The sequence below is a fragment of the Papio anubis genome, unplaced genomic scaffold, assembly GCF_008728515.1.
Source record: "Papio anubis isolate 15944 unplaced genomic scaffold, Panubis1.0 scaffold196, whole genome shotgun sequence".
NCBI lineage: Eukaryota > Metazoa > Chordata > Mammalia > Primates > Cercopithecidae > Papio > Papio anubis.
In genome coordinates this window covers 79,745-95,238 of record NW_022161977.1, presented here as the reverse complement: position 1 = coordinate 95,238, position 15,494 = coordinate 79,745, and the positions used below count along the sequence as shown (strand labels likewise).

Genomic DNA, 15,494 nt, shown 5'->3' with positions numbered 1-15,494 from the left:
TTAAATGAAATTTAAGTAATATAACTTAATTTTGTGTATTCTTATAAAATCAATATTTTACCTTAACAGTTACAATAAATATAAAGAAGTATTAACAAAGTAAATGATAGAAAATCAATATATTTCAATGTCTATATTTTTTTGAAAGATCACATTAGAACAGCAAAATTGTTCTGCCAAATTTTAAAATCATGCCTCCTTCCTTGACAATTACTGGTTGCTGTGACTTGGCTCCATGTTTCCACCAAAATCTCATCTTAAATTATACTCCCATAATTCCCACATCTTATGGGAGGGACTCAGTGGGAGATAATTAAATCATGGGTGAAGTTTTCCCCATACTATTCTCATGGTAGTAAGTCTCATGAGATCTGATGGTTTGATAAGGGGTTTTGACTTTCACTTCTCTTTCATTCTATCTTGGCACTGCCACATAAGAAGTGCCTTTTGTCTTCTGCCATGATTGTGAGACCTCCCCCAGCCACGTGGAACTGTGAGTCCATTAAACCTATTTTTTCTTCCAAGTCTCGGGCCTGTCTTTATCAGCAGCATGAAAACGGACTCATACAGTAAGTTGGTACCAAAAGTAGGGTATTGCTGAAAAGATACCCGGAAATGTGGAAGCAGCTTTGGAACTAGCTAACAGGCAGAAGTTGGAACAGTTTGGAGGGCTCAGAAGAAGAAAGGAAAATGTGGGAAAGTTTGTAACTCCCTAGAAACTTGTTGAATGGCTTTGACCAAAATGCTGAAAATGATATAGAAAATGAAATTCAGGATGAAGTGGTCTCAGATGGAGATGAGGAACTTGTTGGGAACTAGAGCAAAGGTGATTCTTGTTACATTTTAGCAAAAAGACTGGCAGCATTTTGCCCCTGACCTAGAGATTTGTGGAACTTTGAACTTGAGAGAAACTATTTAGGGTTTCTGGTGGAAGAAATTTCTAAGCAGCAAAGCATTCAAGAGGTTACTTGGGTGTGTTAAAGGCATTCAATTTTAAAAGGGAAACACAGCATCAAAGTTCAGAAAATGTGCAGCCTGACAATGCAGTAGAAAAGAAAAACCCATTCTCTGCAGAGAAATTCAAGCTGCAGAAATTTGGATAAGTAAGGAGGAACCAAATGGGGAAAAGTCTCCAGGACATGTCAGAGATCTTCAATGGCAGCCCCTCTCATCACAGGCTCAGAGTCCTAGGAGAAAAAACTGGTTTCATGGGTGAGGCCCAGGGCTCCCCTGCTGTGTGCAGCCTAGGGACTTGTTGCCCTGCATCTCAGCTGCTCTAGCCATGGCTAAAAGGAGCCAAGGTGCAGCTTGGGACATGGCCTCAGAGGGTGTAAGCCCCAGGCCTTGGCAACTTCCACCTGGTATTGAGCCTGCAGGTACACAGAAGTCAAGAATTGAGGTTTGGGTACCTCTGCCTAGATTTCAGAGGATGTATGGAGATGCTTGGATGCCTAGGCAGAAGTTTGCTGCAGGGGTGGAGCCCTCATGGAGAACCTCTACTACAGTAGTGGAGAAGAAAAATGTGGGGTCAGAAGCCCTCATACAGAGGACCTACTGGGGCCTTATGGAGCTGTGAGAAAAGGGCCACTGTCCTCCAGACCCCAGGATGGTAGATCCACTGATATCTTGCATGGTGCACCTGGAAAAGCCACAAACACCTAATATCAGTCTGTGAAAGCAGCTGGGAGGGAGGCTGTACCCTGCAAAGCCACAGGGATGGAACTGCCCAATACCATGGGGACTCATCTTTTGCATAGCATGACCTGGATGTGAGTCATGAAATCAAAGGAGATCATTTTGGAGCTTTAAGATTTGGCTACCCTGCTGGATTTCAGACTTGCATGGGGCCTGTAGCTCCTTTGTTTTGGCCATTTTTTTCCCCATGTGGAATGGCATTTACCTAATGCCTTTAGGCCCATTGTATCTAGGAAGTAACTAACTTGCTTTTGATTTTATGGGTTCATAGGCAGAAACAACTTGCCTTGTCTCATATGAGACTTGGACTGTGGACTTTTGAGTTAATGCTGAAATGAGTTAAGACTTTAGGGGACTGTTGGGAGGTATGATTGGTTTGAAATGTGAGTACATGAGATTTGGCAGGTGCTGGGGGGAAGTGATATGGTTTGGCTCTGTGTCCCTACCCAAGTCTCATTTTGAATTGTACTCCCATAATCCCCACATGTTGTGGGAGGGACCCAGTGGGAGATAATTGAATCATGGATGTGATTTTCCCCATACTGTTCTCATGGTAGTGAATAAGTCTCACAAGTTCTGGTGGTTTGATAAGGGGTTTCTGTTTTCGCTTCTCTCTCATTCTCCCTTGGCACCACCATGTAAGAAGTGCCTTTTACCTTCTGCCATGATTGTGAGGCCTCCCCAGCCACATGGAACTGTGAGTCTATTAAACCTATTTTTCTTCCTAGTCAAAAGTATGTCTTTATCAGCAGCATGAATATGGACTAATACATTGGTTAAGTGTATTCTCTTGGTCTAATAATGACCTCAAATAACTTTAAAAATACTGGGCTAAACAGACCCTCAAGACATTTACTTTATGATTCTTTGAAGCCAGAAAGATGGAAGGAGGCCAGATGGAGCTTAGAATAGAATGTAATGTTTTTACATATAGTAAAGAAATCTTTTATTTGATGACTGAGTGACTTCTGCCTGCTAGGTACTTTGTTCACTATATTTATGCTGTATCTCGGTCTTGAATGTTATAATAACAGCAAGAGGGAGTAGGTACTATTATTATTCTCACTTCAAAACTGAGGAAACTAAAGACTAGAGATGTAAACTAACTTGCTTATTTGTCCTGTAAATAGGTAGATGGGATTTAAACCCTGATCTTTCTGCTTTTAGAATCGAATTGCATGGCTACACTGTATTTCTATCATGGCAGAGGTCCCTGGTACAGGAATACTATTTGATAAACACTTGTTGAATGCAAAAGCCAGTATGCAGAGGTTTATGAAAAAGAAGTAGTTGCTCACTTAATAATTTTTAAATGCTTTCCCCAAATGAACCTAAGATTAGAAAACAAAGACAAGAATGAAAGGCTTTGAGACGTGTAAAACATCTTTGGCAATCATTCTGTAATGTCTGCATCAAGTTCCAGCCCTGCCACATCATAAAGCCTTCCAGATTCCAGTCTCACAAGAACATGATCCTAGAAGATTCTGGTGTTCATGGCTTCCACCCACAGTGCAGGTATATAGTTTCAGACCCTCAAATAACCACAGCTAACCCTTTGGGACAACAAACTCAAGAAAGGAATAGCACCTACAATATTAAGAAAAAAGTACTATGGGATTATTAACTTGCAGGGCTCAGTTGGTGTTCAGAAGCCTTTCTCCATCATCACCATTAACGGATGTGATCCACAGAGGAACTGGTGCAGGATGAAGACGGCTGTCCTCCCTGGAAATGATAAAATTAGCCACAGGACTCAGATTGCTTAATCAACCATCTGGAGTTTGTGCAGACTAACTTTCTCTTTTTAAAAAATGTTTCTTTACTTTGCCAGACTAATTAGCTTAGTACTTTGAGTGAACTTAACCAGGAGATACCAACGACACGGTTTTCAGTGCTGAGCCTCAGTAGAGAGTCAGGAAGATCTCATTTGAGGGAGACTGCCAAGAAAGGAAGAGCTCTAAATGTAAGCACTGGACTTGGGAAACACACAAAGAACACAATCTCTTTACCTTGCACCAGGGTGCCCCTTTTAGAGTTTAGTTCTTATTTTTGAAAAAGCAGATTTCTGAAACTACCTCTATTATGGACAAGCAATCTTTCCCTTTTCTCATGTTCACCTTTGGGAAGCCTGTTCATGTGCCATTCTGATCAGCTGGTAATCAGACTTTTTCCTGTTTCTTATGCAGCCACAGAGAAGGGTTAGATTTGTGGAGAAACAGAGTACTAGAGAAGTAGCCAGGGTGATTTAAATTTGTATGATTTTCAATATCCCGGGAGCAGGATGGTCCCTGCTGTGAATCTGGCAGCCAGCCTTCTTTTTTTTTTTTAACCAAACCATCTGGCAGCCTCAGAGCCCAGTTCTTCGGTAATAATTATGCTACTTACTCCATCTGTACTTATAAGATAACTAGTTGTCTTTGCAAATTAAGCCAGCCCCATCTGTTTCCCTACCTTATAAATGAGTACAAGGGCTCCACACCCCTCCTGGAATGTGGACAACATGAAAGATGGAGTGGAGCACCATGGAAGTGGGGAGAGAGCAGGGTTTCCTTTCCTACTGCAAGGTTGAAAAGAGAAGGGCTGCCTTCTGAGGGCTCAGCATTTTCTGTCCTTGGTTTGCAAGGGAGCATGAATCTACAGTGGGTGCTCTGTTCTGTTTGTATCCAGGCTGCTAGACTTTAGAAAAGGCAAAGCAACTCCAACTGATTGGCTGTGAGTAGGGTCAGTTAAGAGCCAAGGTAGAGGTGAATGGTAATGCAGCGACCATTCTGTTTTCCGTAAATGCTGTGGGATTGAAAGGAGAGAAGTTAAGAGAGAAGGTCAATGGGACCTCATTAAGTTGTTCCGATTGTCTCGCTGCTATTTCTCTCTGAACCTGTAGAACAACAGCCTAAACTTGTTTCTCAACAGAGACCTGTAAGAGTAAAAGTTACTGTAGTTTCTAGAGTGACTAACAGAACAGTTTACACATTGTGAGAATCAAGCTTAATATTTGTCATCTTTCTGCTACCAAAGTTTGCACATTGGTGACTTCCCAGGAAAGCTTCCCCTGTGCTCCAAGGAGGGTATGAGAATTGGACAAAATCTCCCGTGTATTAAAGTTTAATTAAAAACCAAACAAACAAAAATTAAAAGCATGACTTCTCCTCTTCCATAAAAATAAAATGAACATATGCCAATGATTTTATTTAACTGATTAATTAGTGAGGAAACCAGTAAGATGTTACAACTGGTTCAAAGGAGAATCCAAAGAGCAGAAATATTTATAGGCAATTAGAATGCTTAAATGAATTTGCTTAATAAATGCCAAACTGGTTTCTTCTGCCAGGAGAGAAGAAAAGTAAATGCACCTCTACCAGTCAAAATCCATTTGGGTTTTATTGATAAGTATTATTTGCATTGTTACTGGTTATGTATAATTTTCAGAGTTGTAAGATAGCTCCAAGTCAATGACAGACAAAGAGATCTCACAAAATCAGGTAATGAGATGGATTTGGGGCCTATAGACTAAAACACCTGGGTTTGGATTCCTGCTGTGTCACCTCTTTGCCTTTTCTTTTTCTATATTAAATTTAATAATTTATATAACCTCTCTCTGAGCCTCTAATTCCTTATCAATAAAATGGGGTTTAAATGACAAGCTCTACCTCACGAGGATGTTGCCATCATGATTTACACGTATAGATTTTTATAAAGTAGAGTTTAGAAAGTGCTTTCCTACACAAATGTTATCAGTAATAGTAGCTAATATTTAACTGAGTTCTTATTATGTACCCAACATTGTGTCAAGCACATGGATGACCTCATTTAACTTTCACTTTGCCTCTATGCAATTCTTACTATTATTTGACAAAATTAAAGTTTAAAGAGGTGACTTACTATTTAATGTCATAGGGTGTCAAAGTATGTACCTGTACTACCCATAGCAGGGCTGTGTATGTAGGAGAGAACTTTGGGTGGGAGGGGTTTTACTTTCTCTTGAAATGCAAATAGTTGCCTAGGGATTTGAGATATCTGCCCATTATGGGGGTCTAGTGGAAGGAAGGTATCTTTGCTGAAGGAATGAGTAGAGAAATCTGACCTTGGAAATTGCACTTTAGATTTATTACTCAGGCCTAGGAAGATGGTCTCCACATGGTGGTGTCTACAGTTCAGTCCTGGCCTACCTCCTTCTCTTCTCATTTTAGACAATGGGCTCTAAACAGAAAAGGGAGAAGTCTGACATATTTTGCTTGAAGAATGCCATCAGTGAAAAATCTTGAATGAATATTCCCTCCTTTCCTCACTTTTTATCCTAGAGTTTCCTGAGAGTTGGAGACTGTTTCCACCCTTCCCCTTGAGAAACACAAAAGAGTATGTCATTTTAACATGGCTATTTTATAAGATTAATAATGTCATTGGTATTTATACTGAAGGCATTAATTGAGTTGTGCTAATATTAACAATCGTTTTTTGTACTTTGATAAATATGGCTTTGTTTAAAAGTTTTTTTTACTCACAGATGAAATCATATAAAAATGTTGAGGAAAAAATTTAACCCAAATGTTAAATTTATTTTTGAAAATAAAAAACAAAATAAAAATATTAATATGTTTAGCAAAACTCAATGAATTTAATTTTCATTGACATGTTTATTTTTTAATGAGCTGAATATTTACAAATACTTTTTTTTCTTTTTTTGTTTGCAATGGAGTCTTACTCTGTTAGCCAGGCTGGAGTGCAGTGGTGCGATCTTGGCTCACAGCAAGCTCCACCTCCTGGGTTCACGTCATTCTCCTGCCTCAACCTCCCGAGTACCTGGGACTACAGGCACCTGCCACCATGTCCGGCTAATTTTTTTGTATTTTTAGTAGAGGCGGGGTTTCACTGTGTTAGACAGGATGGTCTTGATCTCCTGACCTTGTGATCCGCCCACCTCAGCCACCCAAAGTGCTGGGATTACAGGCGTGAGCCACCGTGCCTGGCCTACAAATACTTTTACAGTGGAAATGAAGTTGTATTAAAGAAAAATAAGAGTGATTAGATTTGGCTAAAGAAAAAGTAAACTGTTTCTTTATAATATTTTTTCCCAGGTTTATTTTGGGTGTTCCTCCAGATGCCAATTAATTTTATAGGGTTCCTTTTTGTCTGTCAGTTGAGATTGAATGATGGACTTTTAGAACTGGAGAGCCAACCTCCTCTTATCCTCCATCACCTTTATAGACAGGTAACTGAAGCTTAGGTTATTTTATTAGCAACATTATTGAAACAATAAATACGGTTTAATTGAGTAGGCTCTGTAAATCCTCCATCGTCATCATGATATATCTATCAACAAAATGATTTATGCATTTTTGAAGCTAGAAATTTCCCTTTCTTTATCACTCTGGAAAGGAAAAACATTGACATTTACTAATTCTAAGCTATTTGATTTCAACTGTCTGATTTTTAAAAAAATGTTGATTACCCAGTTTAGGCTTGTTAATTGTATTATTATTATCAGTCTCTTCCTCCACTTTTCTGTAAATGTGATTTTGAAAATGTATAGAATAGCACCACAGTGTAATTCTTTAGGAACATTTTAAGCACCCTAGAGATTTTTCAAAGAATCATCCATTTCCATCAAAATATTTCCAGCCTAAAGAAATGCATGCTTCAGGAACATTTCCGCGTTCTAGCTTGTGGCTAGCGGATTGAAGCTAGAGCAGCCCAGCAACAGTTTAGAAAAAAATGTATGGCTAGGATCAGGCATGGTGGCTCATGCCTGTAATCCCAACACTGGGAGGCCGAGGAGGGTGGATCATGTGAGGTCGGGAGTTCAAGACCAGCCTGACCAACATGGAGAAACCACGTCTCTACTAAAAATTGCAAAATTAGCCAGGCGTGGTGGTGCATGCCTGTAATCCCAGCTACTCGGGAGGCTGGGGCAGTAGAATTCTTTGAACCTGAGAGGCAGAGGTTGTGGTGAGCCGAGAGATTGCACTCCAGCCTGGGCAACAAGAGTGAAACACCATCTCAAAATAAATAAATAAATAAATAAATAAATAAATAAATAAATAAATAAATGAAAAAGGAAAACAAGAAATGTATGGCTATGAGGAAGCAGCTATCTTTTAGGCTAAATTCAAAAGCACTTCTTTCTAAATTAGTACTTTCAGTGGCACTTGCATGGAGAGATGTTAGGGGAAAATCCTTCAGCTACTTTTGAAATCCTGGGTCAAGTGGAAAAGACCATCATTCTTCCCTAAATTGTAGCACTGCTGCTATTGTTGCAATGGAGTGATGAATTCCTGCAAGGAGAATCATTTGGCTATTTCCAGTCTATTGCCACATATGTAAAAGTTTTTCTGGAAAGTCTTGGAAGTGAACTATAATCATTTACACAAAGAATGGTTCCTGAATCTGAATATCAGCGTGTAGGCACCTGGGTAGAGACTCACATCAGGAGCTGAGGAATGATTTATCACATCAGGATTCTCTCTGAACCCTCACAAGGCCTTCTGCATGAGTTTCTGTAAATCTTTCATCATGGACATGAATTCTTTGTCAGCTCTAGAGTTTTCTCTCTTGCCATGCACACCTTTTTCTCTCTAACAGATTGATCATGTCTCCTTAGTATATTTTTTCTTTCATTGGCCTTTTGCTAATGCTGTCTGTTTTTTAGGTTATTGCAGCAAATCGACTAGGAACTGCAGCATCATTTGTTTTTTGTGGTCCAGTGATTTCAAGTCAAGTGAGCAGGGTATTAGTCTGTTCTCTTCTCACCAGCTCTGTGACCTTGGACAAGTTATTTGAAACCTGTCTCTATACTTTACTAATCTACAAAATGGAGCCAAGCAAGCTTACCTCACGAGGACTGACTGATGATGATAGCCATGCTCCAGTGAGTGCCAGCTTATGTTAGACACCATGTAAAGTGCTTTACCCAAATTTTCCCATCTTCAAAGCAGCTCTCCAGAGTAGGCTGTTATATCATCATTTGTATATATTAGGACACTGAGACCCATAGAAGTTTCTCTAGCTTTTGAAGTCAGACAGGTTTTGAACCCAGATGTCTGTGGCCACAAAGGGATGGTCTTGTGGAATATGACAGTGCTTTCCACTAGGTTTCAAATATTGCCTGTAATCTACCTCTATGGTTGATGACAGTGTAAACCACTTATGAGTTTCCTTCACCTATTGGACTCTGTCCTTTGACCCACCTATTTCTTTTTACAGCTCTAGTCTTTAAAGCCAAGTTGCCAAGTTATCCTATCATTTGGTCCAGGCTTTTCATACTTTCCATGGTAGTAGTTAAGAGACTACTAGACTTTAGACTAAAGACTATAGACTTTAGAATTAGACTACAGACTTTAGACTAAAGACTATAGACTTTAGAACTAGAATGCCCAGGTTCAGATTCCAGCTTCATAGCTCATAACTGTGTGGCCTTGAGCAAGTTACTTAACTTCAGTATGTCTGTTTTCTCATTGGTAAGATGGAGATAATAGTACCCATGTGAAGGTTGTCGGGAAAATTAAGTGAGTTGTTTTAATCAAAGCACTTAGAACACTGCTTGGAACATGGTAAGAGCTATATCTGTGTTGGTTATATAGTAGTCTGGGTTGTGAGGTCTCAGCATGATGTTCCCTCTCTAAACTCATTCAATGTATGACATATAATTATGGTTTTCTTTCCTAACCTTCAGTTGCCATCTTTAAACATTTTATTTTTGTGGTTTCAGGTACAGTGTTAGTTACCTAGGCAGACAGATAACAGCTTGATACCTTCTTTCCTTAAATGTACATTGCACTGTAACTTGGTCTAATGTTCCTTAGACTCCTTTGGCAAAAGTGTTAAAAAGATTCTTTTCAAGTCATATACGTTTGTGTCATTTGTGTGCCACATAAACTTGGGAACTGCAATAACCTATAATATCTGCTTGGGAATTTATAATAAATATGAGCAAATTTACTTCCCTGAGAATTCTAAGAGAAAATGAATGAGTTTAATTTTGTTTAAAATAGTGCTTCCTAAATTATTTTCCCAATTCACCCTTCTATTTATTAAGAAAATATCCACACAGTGTTGACAATACTTGTCTAGTGAGCTCTGACTTTTGTTAGTAAGAGAATGCCTGAAGAAAGTCCTTAGGAAAACCTGTTTTAAATATTGACCCTATAGGATTTCTATTTTTGTAGCAAACTAAATTATCAGAAGGCTAATTGTTAGTTTATCTTGATTCAGAGTTGTTAGCTTATCTTGATTCAGAGTATTGCAGAATCACCAACACCATGTTGCATTTTAAACTTATGAGCTCTATTTATGCTGAATATAGAGATAAGAAACAGTAATTTGAAATTCATTTGAGATATTGTGCTCCATCATGTCGAGAACATTGCCTTTGCTGTGGACTAAAGTCACTATGGCTTGAATATGCCCCCCAAAGTTTAGGTATTGGATACTTAATCCCCCATGCGACACTGCTGGAACCTATAAAAGGTGCTAGGTCACAATGGCTCTGGTCTCATCAGTGGATTAATTATTGATGAGATAAATTATTATGGGAGGAGCTTAGTTACCTTAGGGGTGGATTCTTGATTAAAAAAATTGGGGATAAGCTTAGCTCCTTTCTCTCTTGATCTTGCTTGAGTGTTCCCTTGCCCTTCCACCGTTCATCACATGATGATGCAGCAAGGAGGCTCTCACTAGCTGCGGCTTGGACTTCCCAGCCTCCAGAGCCACAAGTAAAGTACATTTTTCTTCTTGATAAATTACTCACTTTCAGTTATTCTGTTATAGCAGCAGAAAATAGACTAAGACAAAGATCTCTTTTACATATAATCATCTACAGTGAATTTTATTTTATATGCTTGTTGGGGATGATTTTGTTTCCCTTGAAGAACCAATGGAAATAACAGTTTCCTCCTTTCCTTTCTGATGAGAATCTTTTTACAGCAGATTCTAAGAAGCTCACAGAAATAGTTGAAACCTCAGCAGGACAACTTTGTTGTTCTTAGATTTGACATTTTTATATTCTTCTTTTCTCTGGTCCTAGTTTTCTATTTTTATGTAAATATTTGATGTCAGTTTCTTTTATTATAAGCCACCTCAAGATCTTTGTGGAAAGATGTATGCATATAATAAACATAAATATATTAAACAAGAACCACTTTAAAAGTGAAACACTTGCTATCAAAGCAAGCAATTGCAATGTAAGTTTCTGTGAGAGCTAAGTACAAACTCAGCAGCTCAGAAGAATTCAGTGGTGTGAGTTGGGGAAAAATGGAAGATTCAGAGAGGATCTAACAGGTGAGCTGCATGCTGAAGGATAAGACAAAGGGCTTCTTATAAAGAGAATAATATCTATATAGGCAGAGAAGCTGGAAAGTATATTTGCAGTATATTTAGGGATTGGCTGGTATTGTGGCAGATCTGAAACACAGGGTTGTTGGGAACAACAAAGCAGAACTATTGAGTAGTATTGAGTAGAGCTTTGTATTGTGTAGTTCCTTCTTATTTCCAGAGTGATTAGAAACATGCCCTCAGAGTCATGGTGACTCTTGGGTACTAGAAGAGCTCTATCTCCTCTAACCTTTGGTGGTGCTATTTTGTCTGATACCTTTTTGGTAAACTACCATGACAGTGGTTTGTAATCTCCAAGATAGGGGTTAAATTTTCAAAAGAGGAATTAATAAGATGCATTGGAGAGGATGTACATAGTATAAAACAATGAGTCATAAGTGACCTGTGGCTGTATGAAATGTCCTGGGCAGAAATTATATCATAATAGCAACTTTTGGGTTTATTTTCATCTGGTGCTGCTTTATCTGACCTTATACATTGCCTTACCATAACCCATCAAATAGATTTTGTTTATTAAAGGAAGTTAATTGGCTGTGCCATTCTGTGCATGTATTATCTATTTAATAACAAAGGAAGATAGAGTCTTCTTTTTTTGGTGACTGTTTCCTTTGCAAGCTGCTGCTTCTATGTGTTTCATTAGATCACTGTCACCACGGTTATTAACAGATAACTCTTTTTTTCTGTTGTACATTGCGATGAAAAGACATCCTTGCAACCTTGCCAAAAGATGACAGCTTCAGGATGGAGCCAGTTACAGCTGATTTTCTCCAGGTCTCTCCCTGTCTCTCTGTCTCTCTCTCTCTTTCTGTCTGTCTCCCATCAGAGATAATATGATATTTGGGTTCCCCTATCCTGCCACACTCATACTCCCCATCCACATCTATTCTCAGTTTTTCTGCAAGGACATTTTCTGAATTATATCTGATAACTTCTCTGAATTATCAGTATTACTTTTTAAAATAACAGAATATACACATTTGTATCTATTTATGATAAAATATAATGAGTTTGATCCATAAGATTTTTGCTTGTACCAAATCAATTCATTGAGGAAAGTTAATCAATCCACACTGTCATGTGATATCATAGATTTCAATAAGTCTTTCCTGCTTTGTCTGGAATTTTTATTTTTTTAATCCACTTTTAGTCCTCTGAAGATATGAGATACATTACAAGACTCACTATACATCCTGAGAAGAGTATTGGTTTTATATTTTCAAAATTACTAGCTCCCTAGAGAAAATTCTCAGTATCTTAAAGACACTGTATCCTTTTCCATCTGACCTAGGACCCTCTACTAATACTCGAAGCTCCTGGCAGCTGGAATATTCCTCTCATTAATTATAAGAGAATACCTAATGTACTAGGAAATCATTTCAAAAGCATTATTTGGTTCCTATCTTTAGAAAAAATAAAAGTTTAGGGCTATTCTAAATTTGTTCCCAGTTATTTTTGTCTTACTGAATTTTATTTATTTGTGGGTGATATTTAGTCATGTTTTTTTCTTCCAAAGACATACGCACATTTTATATGTTTGTGTGTATAGGAAAGTTTAATCAGAAGCAAGGAAACCAGATTCAAAGTACTTGGAATTTTACGAAAAAATTCTAAATGAAGATGCAAATTCTGTGTTTCACAATGTACTCTACTGATAAAATTTATTTTATTCCCAGAATACATATTTAAGGTAGACAGTAAGTAAAGACTGGTAATTTATGGGACTATATCTTGGCTTCTGATTAGTTATTTTTATTCTCATTCTATGATTTTATCTGGGATATTTTTACTCTCAGATACCTCAAGTTCATTGAAGATTGGGGCTGCTGTCTCAGATTCTTGGAATAGCTGACCTGTAACAGGAACCTTTGCCATTTCAGCATCTTCTACTAAGCTAGGCTTGTTGTTCAGAGATGGCAAAGCGGGAGGTTCTTGTTATATAGTAAGAAATTATGATAGTTAAATTAAAATAGGTTTAAACATCATCATATCAATATTATCATTAAATATGAATGGCTTAATATCCTGATTAAAAGGTAGAGATTGGCATTTGGATAAACTAGAAAGACCTAATTATATGCTGTCAGCAAAACACTTTAAGCAGAAAGACTGACATAAATTAAAAGTAAAAGATGGGGCCGGGCGCAGTGGCTTACGCATGTAATCCCAGCACTTTGGGAGACCCAGGCGGGCGGATCACGAGGCCAGGAGATCGAGATCATCCTGGCTAACACGGTGAAACCCCGTCTCTACTGAAAATACAAAAAAAAAAAAAAAAAAAAAAAATTGGCGGGGGGGGGGGGGGGGGGGGGTTGGAGGGGGCGGCGCCTATAGTCCCAGCAACTTGGAAGGCATGAACCCAGGAGGTGGAACTTGCCATGAGCCGAGATCGCGCCACACTGCACTCCAGCCTGGGCGACAGGGCCAAACTCGGTCTCAAAAAAAAAAAAAAAAGTAAAAGATGGTAAAAAATACATTTGCCAACACTAATCAAAAGAAAGCTTATGTAGCTCTATTAATATCAAAGTCAATTTGAAAGCAAAGTATATTACCAGGGACGAAAAGATCATTTCTTAATAATAAAGGGATCAGTTCATCTAGAGGACTTAACAACCCTAAAGATTTATGCAACAATCCTAGATACTGAAATACACAGAGCAAAACCTGATGGAACTGCAAAGAGAAGTAGACACATCAACAGTTATACTTGAATATTTCAATGCCCTTTTCTCAATAATTGATAGACCAAGTGGACAAAAATCAGTAAAGGTGTATAAAATCTGTACAACACTGTCAATCAATTTGACCTAATTGACATTTATAAAATGTTCCCCCCAACAACAGCAAAATAGATAGTTTTATCAAGTTAACATAGAATGTTTACCCACATAGACCATATTGTTGGCCGTAAAGCAAGTCTATATAAATTTTTAAATTATTTAAGTCGTACAAACTATGTTCTTTGACCACAGTGAAATTAAACTAGAAATCAATAATGTAAAAACATCTGGAAATATCCCAAATATTTGGAAACGAAATAACACAATTCTAAATACCCCATGAACTAAAAAGTAATCAAAAGCATAATTAAAAAATACTTTGAACTGAATGAAAATAAAAATAAAACATATCAAAATTTGTGGATGCCACCAAAGCTGAATTAAGAGGGAAATTTATAGCACAAAATGTCTATACTAGGAAAGAAGAAAGTTCTCAAGTCAATGATCTTAGCTTCCACTTTAAAGAAATGGAATCCAACTAAGCAGATGAAATAAATAATCAGCACAGAAAATGGTGAAATAGAAAACAAAAAATCAATAGACAAATATCAGTGCAACCAAAATAAGGTGGGAATAAATTCTATCTCATTCTTTGAAGCCAGTATTACTTTGATACTAAAACCAAAGACATAGCAACAATATATAGCTTTAATGAATATAGATGCAAATTTCCTAACAAGATTTTAGCAAATATAATTCACAAATGTATCAAAAGATAATATTTTATAACCAAGTAGAATTTCTCACCAAAATACATGATTGGTTTAACACTCAGAAATCAGTCACTGGAACTTGCTATGCTAATAGACAGAAAGGGAAATTAGTATAATCTCAATAGATGCAAAAAAAGCACTTAAAAGATTCAACACTTTTCACAATGAAAATCCTCAGAATACTTGGTATAGAAAAGTACTACTTCAACCTGAAAAAGAAAATTTCTGAAAAACTTATAGCCAATATTATGATGAAAGACTAAGTTCTGCCTGCGCACGATGGTTAATGCCTGGAATCCCAGCATTTTGGGAGGTCAAGGCCATTGGATCATTTGAGCTCAGGAGTTCAAGACCAGCCTGGGCAACATGGCAAAATCCCATCTCTACTAAAAATTAGCCGGGCATAGTGATGTGTGCCTGCGGTGCCCACTACTTGGGGGGCTGAGGTGGAATGATCACTTGAGCCCTGGAGGTCAAGGTTGCAGTGAGCTGTGATTGTGCCACTGCACTACAGCCTGGGTGACAAAGTGAGAATCTATCTCAATAAACAAATAAATAAATAAACAAATATAAATTATTTCTCATATGAGGCAAGAATATTCTCTTTCCCCACTTGTATTTAATATTGTATTGGTGGTCCTAGCTAATGTATTAAAAACAAAACACAAGAAATAAATGGCATTGAGATTGGAAAAGGAGAAATAAAAACTGTCTTAATTTGCAGATGATATCATGGTCTCTGCCAAAAATCTGAAGGCATTTTCAAAAATGCTACTAGAACTAATAATTATGTTTAGCCCATTTGTAGGACATAAGATCAATATACAAACATCAATTGTATTTTTATATAGTAAAAAGAAACAATTGGAAATTAAAGTAAAAATATTATTTGCTACAGCATTGAACAATATGAAATATTTTGGGGGTAAACATCTATTAGACTTCTCCATTGAAAACCAACTGTGAGAAACTCAAGATGACCTAA

The 15,494-nt window shown here is 37.7% G+C and overlaps 1 long non-coding RNA gene across 1 annotated transcript in view; it reads left to right on the top strand.

Moving 5' to 3' along the window:
* The first annotated feature begins 2,192 nt into the window (after window positions 1-2,192).
* LOC103885944 overlaps window positions 2,193-15,494 on the top strand; it is a 50,306-nt gene continuing 37,004 nt past the window's right edge. Inside the window, exon 1 of the long non-coding RNA XR_649299.4 lies at window positions 2,193-3,658. This is a non-coding gene — a long non-coding RNA (uncharacterized LOC103885944). The remainder of the gene's footprint in view (window positions 3,659-15,494) is intronic.